This window comes from Elephantulus edwardii, unplaced genomic scaffold (genome assembly GCF_000299155.1).
Source record: "Elephantulus edwardii isolate Elephantulus edwardi_28Jun2011 unplaced genomic scaffold, EleEdw1.0 scaffold00012, whole genome shotgun sequence".
NCBI classification, from domain to species: domain Eukaryota; kingdom Metazoa; phylum Chordata; class Mammalia; order Macroscelidea; family Macroscelididae; genus Elephantulus; species Elephantulus edwardii.
The window spans coordinates 30016764-30026733 of record NW_006399762.1 but is presented as its reverse complement, the minus strand read 5'-3'; positions in this window follow the sequence as shown (position 1 = coordinate 30026733).

Here is a 9970-nt window from a genome sequence, read left to right as displayed (position 1 = left end):
TCTGTGTCAATTTCAATGGTTTTATTTTGGTTACTAAAGTTAAGTTTGAGCAGAGTCACAGAATTTCAAATTTGACATTGACCTGTACTATTTTTGTGACAGACTAATATATTGACTTTCTCTTCTATAAAAATTTCTCAATGAGGGAGTTTTTCTTTTGCTTTTCAAGGAGAGGAGCAAATGGGGGGAGGGGGGAGGGGTTTGTGCGGGGAGAAGGGTGCAACAATGAATGAATGGAATTCCAAAATCTCTGTAGATGTTCATTGAAATGAAAAATAAACAACCTAAATTGACAAAAAATTTCTCAAACAGCTTTAATCTTTGAGTATGTTGTTGATAGATGCTTATAGATGAGCTAGTGGTGGATTCAAACTGTCTTTTTATTAACCCCACAATCCTCTGTCTATACATTATGCTAAAAGAGTTCTCAACACAAATAGTAGTGAAATGATTTTTTTACCCTCAGAAATCTAGCAATACTTTAAAATTCACTAACATATTTTGTGCAAATACATCACATTTTGTATTTGCACAAAATATCATGTTATCCAGTACCTAACATTTTTCTTCTGCTTGCATAGATTAGAAAATATTTGTGGCAAGATAGTCATCTGAAAGCAAATATTTAGTCACCTAGGTGTTATTTACAAAATTATTTCACTACGTTTAAATGGAATTTACTGCTGACCATAGAGATTCTTATATCTTTGCAATGGAGTTAGTCAGCTAATAACTTTAAGAGTGTTCAATGGCAAAAAAACCACAACAGTAATAGAATACCTTTTTAAAGACCGTTAGAGTAAAATTTACTATTAACTAGAAAATTTTATCTTCATTCTTTGAAATGATGAATGTTGTTTCAACAATTGTAAATTCATTGTTGTTGGGTCTGGTTGGCAGTGTAATAATAGAACAAAGATTTTAAAAAGTAGTTTCTGTGCTGCCAGTGCAAAGGCATGAAGGTTGAATCCATAGCTTGTTTGCCAGACAAAGATGGCCAATCTCCTGTCCGATTTACAGCCTCTGAAAACCTGCTGGAGGGTCTTCTATTAGTTGGTTCCAACTCAACAGCACATACTAACAATATGTACTAGTTAACTGTGGAATCAGGATTGGTGGAAGATCTATTAACAATCTGCGTTATGTGGATGACACAACCCTTCTTGCTGAAACTGAGGAGGACCTCATGCACTTGCTGCAGAGGGTCAAGGACTGCAGCCTTCAGTATGGACTGAGGCTCAATGTCGAGAAGACAAAGATTCTCACCACTGGACCAATTGGCAGCGTCAGGATGGATGGCGAAGAGATTGAGATTGTTCACAGCTTTAGTTTGCTTGGCTCCACGGTCAACACTCTTGCACCAGCAGTCAGGAAATCAAAAAGTGTATTGCGATGGGAAAGTCTGCTGTTAGGGACCTCTCTAAAGTACTCAAGAACAACGGTGTCTTTCTGGAGACTAAGGTGCGCCTGATACAGGCCATGGTTTTTGCAATCACTTGTTGTGCATCAGAGAGTTGGACAATGACTAGGGAGGACGGAAGGAGAATTGATGCCTTTGAGCTGTGGTGCTGGAGAAGAGTATTGAATGTACCATGGACTGCCAGGAAAACAAACAGATTCATCCTAGAGAGGATTAAACCAAGCAACTCCTTGGAGGCAAGGATTCTGGGGCTTCGTCTGACATACTTTGGGCATGTTGCAAGGAGGTACAGGTCCTTGGAGAGGGACATCATGCTTGGGAGGGTGGATGGACAGTGCAGGAGGGGAAGGCCCTCTATGAGGTGTATTGATTCAGTGACTGGAGTAATCGGGATGGGTGTGTCAGAGGCAGTGCGATTGGCATAGGATAGAGCATGGTTTAAGGCTGTTGTACATAGGGTCACTATGAGACGCAAGTGACTCGACGGCACATAACAACAACAACAACAATACTAGTTAACATGATTCGTTTGTCAGTTTGATGCACTGTGGTGGTTTGCATGACCCTGTTCTTCTATAAGTTATATCACAAATATTCACCCATGGAAGCCAGCTTTCAGAGGGGCCTCCAGTCTAAGATACAAATCTACTTCCAAAATTTAGCCAGGGAAGACCTTATGCATAATAACAGACTAATGTTTAACTCACAGTATCTTCCTCTTTCCCTTCGTCTCCATCATTTTCACTGAGTCAGAATTGACTCATAGCTAATCTTCCATTGGATTTCCAAGATGAATTGCGCAGAAGATTGCCTATCTTTCCTACATGGAATGACTGGGGGATTCAAATGGCCAGAAAAATATGGTCTTTAAGTTAGCTGTACAACTCTTACAGACTAGGCACCAAGCAGGGAGAATTCATCGATGACATCGTGTTTAGTATGAGGGCAAGGAAGTCCTCAAAGATAAGGACCGGCAGTAGCCATAGCAGTGAACTTGAACTTGTGGGCAATCGTGAGGGTGGTGTAGAACTAGTAATCATTTTGTCTGTTGTTAGATAAGGTCACTTTGAGCTGGCTCCTCAGAAGCTATCTATGTATCTATGGGCTGGTCATGGAGTGAAGTATACAAAAAATACTTCATTTATCTAACAAAATGTTTAGGGAAGGATCATATGTGTATATGTACATATACATATATACGAACAATGTATAGGATGACTATATATTTATACATATGACACATTATGTGGAAGATGTATGTATTTAAGCATAAAACATATTCTAGACGGAGTAAGACATGCTGTTATTAGATATTTAGAGTCAGCTTGGACTCATAGGAACCTTATATACAGCAGGATGACCATTTATAAAGAAGAGAATAAAATTGTACACAACTCCACACCATTTTCACAATCTCCTCTGTGCATATACCCGTTACAGTGGTCACTGTGTCAATCCATTTCACTAAGGGTCTTCATCTTTTCCACTGACTTTCTACTTTTCCTAACAGTATGTCCTTATTCAGGCTTTAATCTCTTCTGATAACATGCCCAAAGTCCCATTAACCTTGCTTCTAAAGGGCATTCTGGTTGCACTTTTATCTAAGACAGAATTGTTCCTTTGGCAGTCCAGGGTGCATTCAAGTTTCATCACTAGTCCCACAATTTTAAGGCATCAATTCTTCTTGGGTCTTCCTTATTCATTGTCCAGCTTTCCCGTGAATAGGAAGAAACTGAAAATAATGTGGCTTGAGTTTAAAGACTTGATATTCTTGCTCCTTAGCAATTTAGAGAGGTTCTTGGCAGCAGATGTCATTGGATTACAGATCCAAGTAAAATGAAATTACTGGCTCTTCCAGGCTTTTCTGCAGTTATCATGATGTTGCTTGTTGGTCAACCTGTGAGACTTTTTGATTGCTTACCCCTGAACTTCGTATAAATGAACAGCAGTCACCATTGGCAAGAGGCTTGTTACTTGTGATCCAGAGCACTCATGACAGGGAGTGGGACTGAGGGGAAAGGGAAGGAGAAAACTTACTTTAAATTATAGATCCCTTTTGTACCTGGTAATTGGCAATGCTTTTAAAATGATAAGACAATGATTTAAATTGTTTTGAAAAGTTCATTTCTGAATGACTGGCATAATTACCTTTGGGAAAACTTAAAAGAGTCATGCTGTTTTAAATAACACCATAACTTCCTAGTTCACAATTTACGTCCAGGCACTCTTTGCACCAATATATGTGCATACCATCACTTGGGACAGTAGAGCAGTTAAGCTAATTATAAGAATAAACATAATTTCCCCCCTTCTATTCAAACTGTTTGGAAATCGTGCATCCACTTCCGAAACGGCTTGCCTCCAGAAACTCTGTGAACTTAGAGAAACGATGAAAGCTATGTGTGTTCAGGACTTGAGTCCTCTACGACTTGACTCGAAGGCACTTAACAACATCTAAACTGTGAACGAGAGTTATGTTTCCTAAACAACTTAAGTGAATGTAAGATAAGTTTCACCATAATAAGCTTTTAAGGACTATTCATAATGCACTTCCTAAACAACATGTCTCCAGAAACTCTGTGAACTTTGAGAAACAACAATAGTTATAGAAAGGCTTCAGATCTTTTGGTCATAGGGTCACTATGAATCGTGTTCAACTCAATGGCAATCAACAACAACATGGAATCTCTAAGGTTTATCCTGGGTAGTACAAATGGTTTTTGCTGTATTATTAACCTAACTGTTGATGAGTTAAATCTACATAGTAAACTGTGGAAGAAAGGCCTGATGACCCGCTTTCATAAAGATCACAGCAGGAAGAACACTCTAGCTCACATATTCTCCAACACAGGGCATTGCTGGACGCAGAACTGACTCACAGCAAAATGTTTGGTTTGGTTTTGATGGGGTCACTGGGGTTAAATGCTGAGCTACTAATTGTAAGTTTGATGTTCTAATCGACGCAGAAAAGCCTCACAATGTACTTCTGAAAAGTTTTCAACAGTCACTGAGAACTCTATGGAATGCTGTTCTACTTTGAAGTACATGGGGTGGGACGCTATGGGTTGAAATCAACCTTGCCTGCTTCTTACTATTGTTGCAGGGATTACTCTGTAGAGGAGTTGTTTCCCCCAGTTGAGGCTAACAGAGCAAAGAAGATGTTTATGCCAGAAAGGTACATTTACTGGATTAAAGAGGAAGGACCAAAAAAGTCAGGGAACATCAGCTAGACTGTTAATCAGTGTTTTCCCAAGAAGAGACCTTTTATACTAATTCAATTAACTCCAACCTCAATTTACTAATTACGAGCCCATGAGAAAAGTTATAAACCTCCTTTTGCATGTGTTTAGGGACCTTCTGGGGGTTAGGCTTGCCAGGAAATCAGCACTGCATTCCCAACACTCCTCAGAACACTTGCATCTCAGCTGTCTTGTCTACACTGTGGGTGCAGGAATTGAAAAGAAATCAGCACTCTGACACTACTGCAAGGAAAACCCACAGACTCTGGTATTCCCTGACCCAGTCAGCAATAGAGACATCATAGCTGTAAGGTGAAGAATCAGAATAAAAAGAACGAGATTAAAAGGTCAGAAATGATATCACTAGGAAATAATGTCCCTAAAATGATCCTATGGTATTTTTATTCAGAAAGAACTTAGAAGCAATTGGAATATTTGCAATTTTTAATTAATTTCTATTAATAAACACAAAATCTTAGTTTTATCATCTTCCTCCGTGTTGTGCAAGCAGTCTTAATATTGCTACTCCTGTTAACTTCCCATGTGACAGTTCTCCAATGCTGCATGACCGTGACTTCATTTATTTAAACTATCCCTTGTACCTTTTCCCTTGTCAAGACATGAGTTTGTACTTAATGACACCTAACAACAACAACATGCCATATATTTTGTTGTTGTTGTTTTTGTTTTTATGTGTCATTGAGTCACCTGCGATTCATAGCGACCCTATGTACAACAGCCCCAAACCCTGCTCTATCCTGGGTCAACCTCACTGTCTCTGAAACACCCCCAGTCACTGAATCAATCCACCTCATAGAAGGTCTTCCTCTCCTATGCTGTCCCTCCACCCGCCCAAGCATGACATCTTTCTCCAAAGATTTGTCCCTCCTTGCATGTCCAACGTATGTCAGATGAAGCTTCAGAATCCTTGTCTCCAAGGAGCAGCCTGGTTTGGCCCTCTCTAGGATGAACCTGTTCATTTTCTTAGCAGCCCATGGTATATTCAATACTCTTCTCCAACACCACAGCTCAAAGGCATAAATTCTCTTTCTATCATCCCTAGTTATTGCCCAGCTCTATGATGCATAGCATGTGATTGCAAAGACCATGGCCTGTATCAGGTGCACCTTCATCTCCAGAGTGATATCATTGCTCTTCAGTACTTTGGAGAGTTCCCTAACAGCAGATTTCCCATCACAATGTGTCTTTTAATTTCCTGGCTGCTGGTGTCAAGAGTGTTGACTGTGGAACCAAGCAAACTAAAGCTGTTAACAATTTCAGTCTCTTCACCATCCATATTGATGCTGCCAATTAGCCCAGTGGTGAGAATTTTTGTTTTCTTGATATTGAGTCTCAATCAAGAAAAAATTATTAATAAAATATTTGAGTAATTTTTAAATATTTTCATATTAAAATATTCTGCTGCCACATGTGAATTCTGATTCTAAAAGGATGATCAGGAAAGGTGGAATAAAGTCATTTGACCACATCTCCTATTCCACCTTAACAATCCAACAATCCCTCTGTCTGGTACCCAAATCACCACCACTGCACTGAAAAGGCCAGGATTTGACTGTGGGCTTTGATCTGCTTTGGGAGCAGTGATGACACTGGAAACTGCCTCTCTTAGACTCACTTGCTCTGATCTCGAAGCTGACTCCAACCTGTTAGGGGAAACTGTCAGAGGAAAAAAGCCACTCTGCTGATGCCCTTGACTTTTTTCACATCACCTATGTCAAATAACAGATTCATGAAGACATATTCTGCTTTGTAATCATGCCATAATTACTGCATGACATAAACAGAATACACTTTACTTAATGTATCATATTGTGTTGTTGATCTTAGCTATGTAATTTCATTGGTATTTTACTAATCCAATTAATATTCAAACATATCACTACAATTTTGGTTCCATTTAAAACATTTACTTTATTGTTGAAGAATAATTCATGGTTTCACCCTACTTGATGGAGAAAAAGTTAAATGTGTATGAAGAGAGAGACTATCTATTTGAATATCTTTTCTCCAAAGTCTATCATAATCTTTAAACTTTTTCTCCATAGTTGCTGGAGATTGCAGGAGGGCTCTGTGCCTTGAAGCACTGCGTCGGGATCACACTGATTGATGATACATTTTGGAGTTTCTCCTTTGTTCTCTTAGTTGAGTACATTTGCCTCTGTATCTCTCCACTTGAGAACAACAGTGCGCTGCTCTTTATGTGCTTACACCACATAAGTGTCACTCATCCTCATTAGACAAAGAATATTAGAGAACAAGAGCAGTCTCATTATTTTCTCTTGAGATATGTAAGTGAGAGACACAGACTGTGGTGGTCACTAGGGCCTAGAGAGCCTATGGAATCAAGCGATGAGGACAGCTGTTAAGGGCCATGTACATGAGAAGCAGAGAAAGCTAAGCTGCAGAGGAGAACTGAATAAGTCAGGTGAAACACAAATACAGGTGAGAGCTTCAGAAAACAGCTGTTTTAGTTCCTGAAGCATTTTCAGTGGGGCTTGGCTGTCCTTCCTCTCTTGAATTCCACGAAGAGTTATTTTCTAATAAATCATCTTTTTCATGAAGTAGCTAGAGTGTGTTTTGTTTTTGACTACCAAATGAGAACTGAGACAGAGGGAAGCCACGTTCTTTCAGAAATTCTATTATGTCTAACTCCACTCATGACAATGCAGCATTTAATAATGCCATCTTCTTTGAAATACTTCCTTCTAAGATTTGTGTTCTTTCTTCAGAGACTACCGACATTTAAAACTTGATGTTAATTACACCATTGGATTAGATATATAAGACCTTAGAGAAAGTCAGATCATCATATTTTTTAATTCAAGTCCTTCGTAGAGAGTGAGTTGTAAAATTTATGACTCACTTTACATTTGCCCTATTCTTTCAATGTGAAGATGCTTCATTTTCCTTGATGAAGAAGAATGATAGGATTTGAATAATTTTGCCTTTTCCTGACTTTGTAAAATTTCACCAACTTCCCTAATGCAACAGGCAAATTCTTTTCATGATGACCTTCTCCTTCCAAACATTAGTGAACAAGCTCTGATGGCTTGTTAGCATTTTGTCCATCCACAATTAATTCGGGACTATTGCAAGGAACTATTTTTTTTAAACATGTACCTAGACCATTTTAAGGGAGCTCTGATGGCCTAGTGTTAAGAAGCTGCCCTGCAATCCTGAAGGTATGAGGTTCAAATCCCCCAGATCCTCCGTGAAAGAAAGATTGGCAATCTACTTTTCATGCGATTAACCACCTCTGCAAAACCACTGGAGGGTCAGCTGTGGGTTGTTCTGACTCCACGGTACACAACAACAACAGATCATTTAGATTAGCTTGGGTGGCCTAGTGATAAGAAGCTGCACTACAATCCCAAAGGCACCCTCTTGGAATCTATCAGCTTCTTCCCAGGAGAAGGATAATCCATCTTCTTTCATGCAATTTACTACCACTGAAAACCTACTGGAGGTTCTATTGGTCATTTCCAGCTTGACAGCATGCAACAACAACAGATCATTTACCCTGAAAACGTAAGGGACAAGATAAAAGTACAATTAATTTGCTGTTGTTGTGTATTGTAGAGTTGGAACTGACCCGCAGCTATAGTCTAAGTAAGTAATTCCATTTCTAACATACTTGATCATTTGCCTCTTCCTGGCATTGGCCTGGAATTGTCTACAATTGCAACAGATGTGCTGCTGTAACTGTCACAATTAAGATGCTTTGACCTTGTCAAAACAGATAGAGATCATGTTCAATGAACTCAGCTTTTCTTACTAACCAACAAGTTCTCTTGAAAGAACCAGGACCATAGTAGCAGGCTCTTTAGTCTACTATTGTATTCCAGCTCCTCTAAGTAACTCCTGTGAGATCCTGCAGATTCCTTAACCTCTCAGTGGGTAGGTGTTTTAATATGTAAAATGGGATAATACTGGTGCTTATAGGGAATTATGCCGCTAACTCAAAGGCAGCATGTTCTTACAGTCCGAATCCACCTGCAGCTCTGTCAGAGAAACATTTGCAATTTCCTTTCAAGTGATTTACAGCCTCTGAAAACCCACTGGAAGGCCAGCTAAGACTAGATGGCAGTGAGTGAGTATCGCACAGTAGGACTCTGAGAAATAAATGTGTGCTGATGCACTACACCTTATTAAGTGCTAAATAATGCCAGTAGATGATGTCGGGGTTGTTATTATTACTGATTGGACACCTTCTGCCTATAAGGCACTAAGCTAGGTAATGTGATGGATAAGAAAAAGTATGACTCATAATCTTTCAATCAGGACTTTACCATTTCCACAATATGACAAATATAAATGTATGAAAGGAGCAGGTTCAATGTGAAAATGGCTGAGTCTGACTTCTACATGCTTCATAAAGGGGAACTTTCCCTATCACTAATGTCCATTGCATCATACAAATAGCTTCATAGTCAGACGTGCCACCTCACCTATTTTTACCAACGCCATTACCAATATTTCTACCAAATTATTTTTATTTTTACCAAGAATTGTATTTATTAGTTTATTGCTGACACATAGACTTCACTCACATCTGTGGGATTTATTATGTAAATAGACTGGAGAGTGGGAGAGGCAAAGAATATTATTACACAATACAAGTCCAGGTTTAGTCCAGCAATGCAAACCAGATTAACAAGGCACAATCCCTTAAATAGTGACAGTCTGGATTCAGTTCAGCAGCATAAATGCAAGAAGTCTCAGATTTCCCCAATCATACAGCAAACTTTATCTCAGAACAGTTATAAGTCCTTCTGGCAAATAAAACATTTAACTGTATCATAAGTTCAGGATTTCTCTGGTTACAACTTGCCACAGTCTCTGTATAGCAGTGTCATAGTCTCTTCATAGTATCTCCACCACCATCGTCACCACGGTACTTCAGTGTGGAAAGTTCTCTCTTACATAGGTTCTATAGCTGCTGATGATTTGCAAGATAATGGGCCTACAATTAAGGTAGTTGGAGACTACATACCTAACAGGGGCTACCACAAGGTCTAGAAAAGCCAATTTAAGGGTTCTGGCACCCCGAATAGATTAGGAGAAAAGGCCCTGAAGTTCACCAGATAAGGGTGTGAATTGCAACTTTGCTTATTAGCCTCCAAATGTTAGGCAAATGACTTAACTTTCCTAAGCCTTGGATTGGCTATCGAAACCAGGTAAATAATAGTAATAATAATAATAATAACAGAAAGGGCAACCTAGGTAGAACTATCAAGTATGGAAATACAAAGGAGGAGGAACAGTTGTAAGCAGACCCTAGTGATTGGAA